Below are 10,043 nucleotides of genomic sequence, written 5' to 3' on the forward strand. Positions count from 1 at the left end.
CTCCTTCTCGTTCTCCTTCTTCTTCTTCTTTTTCTTCTTCTTCTTCTTCTTCTTCTTCTTCTTCTACTTCTCCTTCTCCTTCTCCTTCTTCTTCTTCTTCCCCTTTTCCTTCTTCTCGTTCTTCTTCTTCTCCTTCTTTTTCTTCTTCTTTTCCTTCTTCTTCTCCTTATTCTCTTTCTCCTTCTTCTCCTTCTCCTTCTCTTTCTCCTTCTTCTTCTTTTTCAAATTCTTCTTCTTATTATTCAATCAATGACGTTCAAGAACTCATCAATGGCATCCAAAATTAATTTATCATTTTCCTCATCTCCAAATATAAAATCATTGATTTCGACTTCAAATTCGTCGAAAATTTCAAAATGGGTATTGTTCATTGTTTCCAACTTCAAGATTGTCGAAATTTTAAAATCTATATTGTCCATTATTTACGACTTCAAAGTTGTCGTAAATTTTAAAAGGATATTGTCCATTGTTTCCGACTTAAAGGTCGTTGAAAATTTTAAAATTCTTCATTGTTTCCGACTTTAAGGTTATTGAAAATTTTAAATTCGGTATTATTCATTATTTTCGGCTTCAAGGTCGTTGAAATTTTTGAAATTGGTATTCTTCGTTGTTTCCGAATTTAAGATCGTCGAAAATTTAAAAATTGATATTGTTCATTGTTTCCCACTTTAAGGTTGTCGAAAATTTTAAATTCGATGTTGTTTATTATTCCCGACTTCAAGATCATCGAAAATTTCAAAATTGATATTGTCCATTATTTTCGACTTCAAGATCGTCATAAATTTTAAAATGGGTATTGTCTATTATTTCCGACTTCAAGGTCGTCGAAAATTTCAAAATTCTCTATTGTTTCCGACTTTAAGGTCAACGAAAATTTATATTCCATATTGTTCATTGTTTCCGGCTTCAAGTTCGTTGAAAATTTTGAAATTGATATTGTTCGTTGTTTTCGGATTTAAGATCGTCTAAAATTTAATAATTGATATGGTCATTGTTTCCCACTTCAAGGTTGTCGAAAATTTTCTAATTCGATGTTGTCTATTATTTTCGACTTCAAGATCGTTGAAAATTTTAATTCGGTATTGTTCATTATTTTTCACTTCAAGATCATCGAAAAATTATTTGCATAGAAGTAGGAATAATAAAGTTTGAAAAGGAAAAGAGATGTAAGGTAATGGTGAAAAAAAGATGAAAAATGATAAAAAGTGATAAAAATGGAAAAGAAAGTAAATAAAAATTAATTTTAAAAAAAACACGTGTCAAAATGTTGTTGGCGCGTGCATCACACCTTATCCAAAATAACTGGTTGTCAGGTTTTGCGGGGTAATAATTCCACTTGAAAATTGTTCAGGGGTCATAGGACCTCCGCAAATTATAAGTGTGTAGTTGGGATTTGGGGTAAAGATTGGGGGAGCTTTTGACCATTTTCTCACTATTTTATTAACCTTGAATGTAATATTGATATTAGTATAAATAACATAAATACCAATCCTTTTGGAAGTAATTACACTCTCTCCCACTTTTTAATTACTTTACTCTCTCTCCCTATTAATATACATAACATAGCCGACATATACATAGCATTCTGTGTATGCGTTGGGATTTTGTAATATGTTTAGGAAGTTAAAATTTTTTGTAATATTGAAAACATAAGTTATGTATTTGTGTAATTTTTAGTTGATATTATACAGGTTTCATACATGAAATAATTCAAAAAATATAAATTTGTATATTTATTTCATGCACTAAAATAAATAATAACGTATAACATTTGGTGAAAGTCGATTTCTATACTAACTTCTGCAATCATTATATTCATTCATAAATATAACATATAAGAAACTATTTTATGAATCTTGAATGAAATATTGATATTTCAGATTGATTTTATACCGAATTCATACATAAAATAGTCTTAATGAGTATGTACAAGATAATTTTCACTATATTATTCTTATGAACGATTTCGATCTACATTCAAATTCTTATTTACGTTGTTATTAACACGAATAACGAATTGTTCAATTTCTTCTCTAATATCCGTTGACATATCTTTAATTGTTATATACAATGAGTATTTAACAAAAAAAATTGATAATACACCTTATATCACATCATTTTTAAAGAACAAAAGGAAAATTAGAAGAAAGAGAATTTCTAATGAAGGAGAAGAAATCGCTAGTTTTTTTTTTTTTTAATGAAGTATGTTCATGAACATCTATCACAACAAGACGTAGAAGAATAAAAAACTTTGTTTCGATTGAGTATGTCAATGGAGAATGAAAAACTCCAATTAAATAAAAATGAAAAAGATTAAACCCCAAATTTTTTTCAAGAAATAGCTTAGTGTGTCAATGGAGAAGAAACGTACTTTGAGAATGAAAAAGTGTTTAAGTCAAAATAAAAGTCTTATTTTAATATGATTGTTTTAGAAAAGGGTGCAAGCTTTTTTAAAAAAGAATATCATAATAGATTCTTATCATAATTATCAATACACTATTTAAGGAGAAAACTGAATACTATCCTATAAATAGGGAACTAATTTTAATGTATAAAATAAAATATTGAATTTTGTAAATAAAATAAAAAATGTATATTTTAAAAAGTTTCTATAACTTGCAATTAAAAAGTTATTAATGCAATTATCTAAAAGTGTTGCTGAAATTTTGTAATTTTTAATCTAATAATTGTATAGGGAATAATTTTCACAAAATTTATTGGATCAAATTCATATAAAATTTGAATTTGATCCATATTTTATTGAGTCTAAAATTATTTTGGGCTTAAAAATATAATAAGCTCATTTTATTCCTCATCAAGGTCCATCCCACCTTGAAGCGCAAACTCATGCCACGTGTCAAGTGATATGACATCTCAGTCAAATCTAAGACCATCGAGCTGACGTCATATATACAAATGATGTGGAAATCTCATTCAAATTAAAGAACCAATCAAAAGTCGTCAAGTATCAAAGTGACATATTTCGGTCAATCACAAGCAAGTAGGCCTACTCCCTACAACTATAAACAGGGGTAACATAACATTTAAAAAAAAAAAAAGAACTTTGACAAACATCGGCAACATCAACATTGACTATCAAGTGAGCAATCAATGGAGTTCTTTCCGTAGATTATTCCAAAGCAACAAAACACTTTCCCACATTTCCGGCGATTGAAATACATCTCCAGGAGTTCAAATCATTCGACGATTCGAGAAACACGCTACTGAAGGCCCTCAGATCATTTCTAAGTTTAGGAGAGAAGAATCAAGAGAGTTACGAAATTGTACTCACAATATTCGTTTAAATAAAATTATTTTATTTTTGCTTGCATTTAATTTTCGACACTACAAAAATTTGTTGCGAACATACATGTAATAGAGTTAGTGTGCAGTTGATTGCAAGACCGAAATGCCAACACATCCTTCACCAGAAGATTGCCTATAGGAAATGAGTATACTTTCGAACATAAGTCTACAAATTTATTTAACGAGAGAGGGAAAAAGCAACTTCATCAATTGATGGATCATTATGCAAGAACTCATCAGTGGTCGACGGGGAATGAGTAAGAGCAGCTTTGCCTAAAAGCAGATGAGCCAAAACTTCTAGTCAAAAACTTATTTATCAATTCTTCAAGTGGAATTAATTCTTTTATTATTTACTTTATATTCAAGAAATGAGATACATGTCACCTACCAAAAAAGGATTGGGACTTGAATCCAAAACCTTAAAAAGCCATAATACAGTCAGACATCTCTATAACGTCACCTCGTTATAATAACATTTCACTATAGCGGTCTGATTTTCTCCGAAATCGATTTTTCAAGTTATATTTTACTAATATTTAAAAATTTAAATTATTTCTCAAAAGTATTTGTCAAATAATAATCAATTGTATGACCAAACACTTTGTTAAAGTTTTTTTCCAAAAATTACTTGGAAAATCTAAGGCCAACGGATCCTTAGAATGTTTGGTAAACAATGAAATATTTTTATATGTTTAATAATATAGAGTCTTCTTTAGCTATAATGAGTAAAGATAAAAGCCATCCAATTTGGACACGTCAATATTTAAGGGAGTTAATAAATTAAATGGTCACTCAACTTTGAATTTTTATTCAGAAAGTCACTCAACTTTAAATTTTACTCAAAAAGTCACTCAACTTTAGATGTTATACTCAGAAAGTGACTTAACTTTAGATCTTTTACTCAAAAAATCACTTAGCCCATTTTATTACTTTTTAAGTTAAATTTTGCTTATGTGAAATTCTTTTTAATAACAAAAATTTTGAAAAATACAAAATATTTATTTAAGGACCCTTTTACCCTTTTCTTCATTAACCTAAATTATCTTTATCTTTCACAAAAAATTAAAAATTTTGATTAAAACATAGCTCAAGATTATGGAGGAAAAAGAATGAACTAAGCCCTTCGATTCATTAAAGAGAGTTGCACTTTACATTCGAGAAAACTATTGCCAATCCAACATATATTAGTAAAACAAATTTGGTGCAAAATTTGTCCGAATTCCAAAAAAATGTCATGAAGGAATATGTTTGTGAAGCGTCGATGAAAAGGTTTAGAAAATGCTAATATGACACTGTATATAAAGTGTCTTATTTTATTAAAACTTGCAGGTCATACGACCTTAACTCATTAGTTAGAAAGTGCTTATGACATTGTGTATAAAATATCTTATTTGGTTAAAACTTGTGTGCAGGCCTTTAAAATGTCTTATGGCACACTATGGATGTTTTTGATTGTTAATGTATTTGCAAGTAACTTGTAACATTTCTTTTGTCTGTGCACAAACAAAACATTCTTCTACCTCTCTATTGCTCATAATGGTGCCACTCAGTTGCTTCCATATGCTATTATAATCAGTTTCATGTATTTATAATCTGATTAAAGCTCAAACTTAATTTAGTGCACCATATTTATTTTACTAACATGTTGGATTGACAACAATTTTCTCGAATGTAAAATGTAACTCTATTTAATAAATCGAAGGGATTAGTTCATCCTTTCTCCTGCAGAATCTTGAGCTATGCAAAACTTTTAATATTTTTGTGAAAGGTAAAGATAATTTAGGGGAATGAAGGAGAGGGTAAAAGGGTCATTAAATGAATATTTTGTATTTTTCAGAATTTTGTTATTAAAAAAAATTTCACATAAGTAAAATTTAATTTAAAAAATAATAAAATAGATTGAGTGACTTTCTAAGTAAAACATCTAAAGTTGAGTGACTTTATGAGTCAAGTCCAAAGTTGAGTGACTTTCTGAGATAAAAATTTAAAGTTGAATGACCATTTAAGTTATTTTCTGTGTCTCGAGTCGAGGGTCTATCGGAAACAGCCTTTCTACTTCTTTAGAGGTAGAGGTATGGACTGCGTACATCTTACCCTCCTCAGACCTCACTATGTGGGAATACACTGGATTTATTGTTGTTGTTGACCATTTAAGTTATTAACTCATATCTAATGTGATTGTTTAAGGATTGAGATGGGTGTCATCCCTGAAATTACAAGTGACCTTATAAGAGGGTGAGTGATATTGAAATTTTCACTCTCATTTACTTCATAAGAATACCTCAAAGGTTAAAAGTCTGAAACATATTGAACTGAAAATTTTATCCATGAAACAAGTGAGGTCGAAAGTTTCACACTAACAACCTCCAAGACCATTCTTGAAAATCTAAAGGTGTTGTCCTAGTTAACTTACTCCCTTCATTGAGAACTACTCGTCACTTTATTTCTTAATTAGATTTTCATTTTTACATGTCATTTTTGATATATTAAGAAAAAATAAATTTTATTTTCCTATTTTACCCTTTATATCCAAATTAATTCATAACACAATTGTAAATATATTTAATAGGAATATTATGATAAAATAGTCATGTTAATAATTATTTGAATGTATCAAGTCAAAGTGTTGATAAATAAGAGTGAAGGAAGGAAGTATTAAAATGTATCAACTTAGACCACATAAATATCTCAAATCAACTCCAAAGATAATCTTGTCAGTAATTCTCAAAAAAAAAAAAAAAAATTGTTAATACTTATAACTGTATAGTACTCTAGAATTTTACAACGTTTTAACTGTACGGTAGTTTAGATTTTTATAACGTTTTGATGACTTATAACATGAGACTAAGAACTGGCCTTCATTGCCATATTGACTTCAAAACTAATTATAATTTGTTAAATTTATTTTTGTCAAATAGAAATTAATATTTATTTGCATACTTTTTGCCATATTTATCTCTTGTAAATTCAAATTTGGGTAGCTATTTTGTTTCTATTTCACCTAATATTCAAAGACTGAATGACTAACATGTATGTATGCCAAATATTCAAAGACTATTTACCAAATATATATATATATATATATATTCAAAGACCGAATGACTATCATGTATATATGCCAAGTTAACATCTTTGTGAACATTAGGGAAATATCGCCTATGAATTCATTTTGAACAATATTTTCGGCAGAATTTATCAAAGTCATCTACAAAATTAAAGCACCACATTGTATATTCGACTAGGCAAGGCATTTTAATAAAATTAGTGATCTAAAATCAGATTTTAATTTGAGAGTTTAAAAATATACATATACATATACATAATAAAATATTAGTATGATCTTTTTTTGTTTTTTCATAATTGTTACTTTTTAATATAGTATTGTATTTTGCATAGTAATATTATTATTTATAACAGTAAGAACTGATTCAAGTTAAAAAGATGTTAATCATGTATTTTAATACATTTATCTTGGATGTTATTGTAAAATTGTTATTTACTACTTTAAAGATTTGAGTAGTTTAGTTCAAAAGTTTTAAATATTTTTATTAAATAATGATAGTTTTTTATTTATATATTAATTTTGTATGTTTTAAAACTATATTCAATATCGTCAAAAAGAAAAGGGTGAAAATCATTTTCCCCCTCAAGTTTACTTTAAAAATCAAACTCCCCCCTCTACTTTGAGTAATAAGCATTCTCCCCCCTTTTACCTAGACAATATCTATTTTAACCTTGATATTAGCAATATCTTCTTATAGTATACATTAAAATACATAATTACACCACTGATGTGGTCCGAGATTTTCAAAAAGACACTTAAATTTTCAATACCACCTATTACCCCACGATTCTTATTTAATCCCTTATAAATACATCATTTTGACTTAGTTTTTATCTCTAGGTGTAGTCACGCATGCCAGACGCGTGAACAATTAAATGTGATTCATTTACCCAATTAAACTCTGCCACGTGTCAATTAAATGTCCAAAAAATGGAATTCTCTTCTTCTTCTCCTCTTTAAAACCACGAACCTCCTTCCAGTTACCATTAACGGCTATTTTGAAGAAAAGTTTTGCCTCTTTTTCTAATTTTTTCTCAACAAAATCAACCTTAAAAGGTAAGATGTTTCCATTTATGTTGTAATTTCTAAAGAAATTCAGTCCTAAAAGCTTTAATTGCATCTTAATTTTTTAAATTCTTTTGAAATCATGTTAAATTTTGTGTCTAGGTATTTGTCGAAAATAGTTTTACAATGTCAAATGCAATCTTGAATCGAATTTGTAATGACGATAACGATCCCATATTCCGTGTAAAATTGCAATGCAAACATGGAGGCTTACTGTCAATGCAAACGTCACGATCGGAGGACAACCCAGCTAGAAGATTTTGGTCTTGTCCACGCTATCGTGTATGTTCTATACATGTTTTCTTATTTTTCCTCTTGTTTCTGTTCAATTGATTTGTTTATGCTCCTTTTAGGAGAAATAATGCAACTTCGCTTTAGATAGAGGAACCCAAAAAAGATTGATTTACGATCAAAGACAGTTATTTCGAGATTGACGAAAAGAATCAATGAGTTGGAAGAAGCATTGGTATTTTATGAAAGTAATGGAAAATGGATGGTGAAGAAGGAGAAGAAGAGAAAATGTTGTAATTGGCAGCTGTCGTAGTGTTTTTTCTATTTTGGACTAGCATTATCAAGAGAACGGATGATAAATGTAGTTGTGTGCAATTAAAATTGGCATAGTCATTCTCTTGTTCTACAAAATAGTGTTCTTCTTTTCTCTTGTCAGAATAGTAGTTGCTTAACAAGATGAAATTTTGATTGGTTGTGTAACACTAAGTGTTCATCTTTTCTCTTGTCGGAATAGCAGTTGCTTAACAAGATGCAATCTATTTTGTATCAATATATTGAGTAATACCTTTGCAATCTATTTTGTATCAATATATTGTGATACTGACAACATTTGTGAGCATTCAAAACGTAAAGTGCAGTGAATAAACTATCAAAGCAACCATAATGAGAGAAAATAAGGACTTCATTTAACACATTCATACTCTTATTTCAATTTAAACAACAAAACTGGTTTTGTTTGGTACCTAACAAAACATACCTTAATACCTAAAGGTACCTAACAAAACAAACTGCCCAAAACATTATTTGATTGCTACAAAACAAGAACAAAAGCCTATCACCATCAACAAAACATACAAAAAGTAATTGTTTGGGACAATATCAACAATCTCCACCAAAATATACACATCATATCAGTAAAATCTACTTCCATGGCACATGAGTCTTCCTAGTTGAAATATTTTTGCCTTGAGTTTTGACAGCAGCTGCAGACCTTATTTGAATAACCTTTTCAGTCCTCATTTTTTCAAGTTTGCTATTGGTAATGGCCGACTTCCCTTTCCATTTGAATCCTTGTCTTGGTGTATAGCCAATATCACCAGTCACAACTTTAGACCTCTTTGTGCCCTTTGCACCAGTTCTAATGACTTTTCTACTTGCCATTCCAGGCTGCACAAATAAATTGCAGAAATTATAAGGCAATCTTCAGAAATTCCAGGCTGCACAAACAAAAATTCTACAAAGTACTTACATTAAGAGTGGTAAATCCATCTTCAGCTTGGTATATTCCAATCCCCACCATACTTGACCTTTTAAAAGGTCTCGTATGTCCTCCACTGTTGTCCTCATAATTTTGCCTTTGAGGAGGCATACCCCTTCCTTTGCCACTTCCACTGGCAGAACTGATTTGGCTCTCTTGAGTCATTCCTCTTCCTCAACTGCTTGAGATATTTGAAACACTTGAACCACCTGAAACACTGTCTTTTTCTCTACTTCTTTCTTTAGTAGCACTTGCAATGTTTGTGGTGGCCTGATTATTAAGATATTAGTACACATACTTAAAAAAAAAAATTAATAGTAACAAATAAATAAATATACCTCTTGCTGGTAAAATATTCCAGGTGAATGACTTGGACCACTACCCCTTGTTCTCCCTCTTCCTCTACCAGTAGAAGCTCCAGCCTATGTTTTAAGAGATTAGTCCTTGTCCTTGTACTTAACAGAATGTATATTAGATAATGATTATACAAATACTTATGCCTGAGAAGATGTTCCAACTGATTGACTTGCACCAGGTTGATCTCTTGTAGGATATGATCTTTTATTATGTCCTTGAGTACCACATTTGTTACAAGTAATTATAGTACCACATTTGCTAAGTTTTTCAATTTTTCTACTTCCATCAGCCTCTTTTCTTCTAATTTTATGTAGTCTTCTAGGAAGCTTCCTGATCTTTGGTGGCTTCACAGTAGGATTATTTGATGTTGGCCACATTTTCATGTTATTCATTGGTTGAATAAAATGAGCATATGTGCTGAGGTAGGTATCCTTGTGATAGCAGGTGTCCACAAAATTAATGGGCTCATATTCCTAATGGTGAAGGGCAGCAACACCATGAGGATAAGGAATGCTCCTAAGCTGCCAAGCTCTGCAACTGCAGCTTCTACTAACAATGTCAACAGTATGAGTACAACCCTTGTCAATATTCTCAAAACCCCTTTCCCCATTTCAAGACAAATTGCACTGCATTGACTTGTCAATATTTTTTTGTAAAATATTCAAAGCCATGGGAGAAATATCAGTGATCCTAGTATTTGAAAACTGTCTCAACTCACCAATTCTTTTCATCATTTTCACCCTAATCTCCTCAAGCATTGTG

Source organism: Capsicum annuum, chromosome 2 (assembly GCF_002878395.1).
Source record: "Capsicum annuum cultivar UCD-10X-F1 chromosome 2, UCD10Xv1.1, whole genome shotgun sequence".
Classification (NCBI taxonomy): domain Eukaryota; kingdom Viridiplantae; phylum Streptophyta; class Magnoliopsida; order Solanales; family Solanaceae; genus Capsicum; species Capsicum annuum.